We start from the raw sequence: 1,935 nt of genomic DNA on the forward strand, positions 1-1,935 counted from the left end.
ATACAGTCAAATTTCCTATAAATCTGTTCTTCATTTACATCTTTTTCTGTTTCTGCTGTCAGACGACCGAACAAGTATAAAGAACTGACTTAAATGTAATCTACTGAGGCGCTGTGGAGCATGAGTAGGGAGCAGACGCGACCTGACCAACTCCGGTATATTTTTTTAAGTTTGCAAACTACTCTTTAATCCCCTAAACAGCCCAGATTTCATCAGGAGGGTCCACAGGATGACAGGGAAGGGCAGTACGCGCCGGGAACGAGCAGAGAGAGGCCACTCGTCACGAAATAAGGACAAGGCTAATGCTAACAGTGGTGCTAGCCCTCAGTCACGTAATGGTGACGACGACATTGAGGACAAGGAGTATGGAATAAGATTATTGTCAAAAAGGTGTGTGCATGATTCTAACATTCGTATTCGTATTTATATGTCAATAAAAATCTTGTACCCAAAACACTGGTTTCACATACATGAGTCTGAAAAATTGTGTGGATTAGAATAGTTTTTATGTGAGTATGAATCTAAAAGCTGTGAGTGAAAATTCTTGTGAGTACAACTCCAATTTCTATGACTACGAAGTCTTCTCCTCTCTGTGGACACGAATTCAAGTTTGTGGGTACGAGTAAAAAAGTGTTGAAGTGACGTCACACGGGGGAGTATTTGATCTGGCGAAACGCTACATGTTCCAAATTCAAAGATGGCTGACAACGGTGTTCCAGGTGGAGCTACTAGCTCCACTGAGGCATCACAGGTATGGTATAAATGACGTGTGTATCCAGTATTTATTTATATATTACGGAAAAAATACTGTTTTAGATAATATACGGTCATTGGAGTCTTACTCTTACTCTCATAGAGAGAGCGTTTCTTCAGGGTCCAGTAACTTAAAGCAATTTAAATGAAGTGGTGTAGTATCTCCAAATCACAACCGAGCGCCGCAATTTTAGCGACGTTCACTGTCCGGGTAAAATAAAATTTAACAAAACTAATGGGAACTTCTCGTGCTCTCGTTTATCTAGTTTCCATTTCCTTCCGTACAATACATGACAGTCTATATTGCTCGGTTCGTGACCATCGGCCATACACTACTTTTCACGGTGCATTGTGGGATATTTTGAGTGCACTATATCATTTGTAACTTAACATTCAGAAACCCCTACAAAATGGCGTACACCCGATATAGTGCACTATATAGGGCATAGGGAATGATTTTGGACAAAGCCAGGGAGTGACTTAAGCTAGATTAGCACAACTTTAGCAATGCTATGTAAATGAAAAGCATGACCTACAAAAGGAAGCATGCGTCACTCATCATGACACATGGCAGAGAGTTAAAGTGAAACAGGAGACATGATGAGTCACTCCTGTAATACTGCCTGGCTGTAGCTGACTCCTGTACTACTGAGAAGACAGCAGTGAGGACTGAGGATTGAATGGAGTCAGAGCTCCATCTAGTGGACAAACGGCGCAAGGACAGTATTCTGCCTGACTGTGACATTTGTCAGCACTTCCTGTTTTATGAGAAAATAACCAGACGGTAAGCCAGAACATCACCGAAATTTAATCATCTGTTCATTGTGCCATTATCAACATTTCCTGAAAATTTCATGAAAATCCGTTCAGAACTTTTCACGTTATCCTGCTAACAATCAAACAAACAGATTAACTCTGGCTGAAACATAACCTCCTTGGCGGAGGTAATAAATTCTACATTTGAAATATCATGCATTGGGAGCTACTAAACCTTTTTTTCTGGATTACTGTATAGTGAGAACATGAGCTGATGCTCATGAGGGTCTGGTACTACAGTATGTTCCAACACTGCTTTTATGGAGACAGAGGGGGTTGTATGTAATCAAGAAAAGTTGGAACACCTGTAGGAATTAGTAGCACCAGCTTTTAAGGCTGTTTCAACCTTCATTGCTGCAGAACAGC

Source organism: Stegastes partitus, unplaced genomic scaffold (genome assembly GCF_000690725.1).
Source record: "Stegastes partitus isolate 25-593 unplaced genomic scaffold, Stegastes_partitus-1.0.2 Scaffold1277, whole genome shotgun sequence".
In the NCBI taxonomy this organism is placed as follows: Eukaryota; Metazoa; Chordata; class Actinopteri; family Pomacentridae; genus Stegastes; species Stegastes partitus.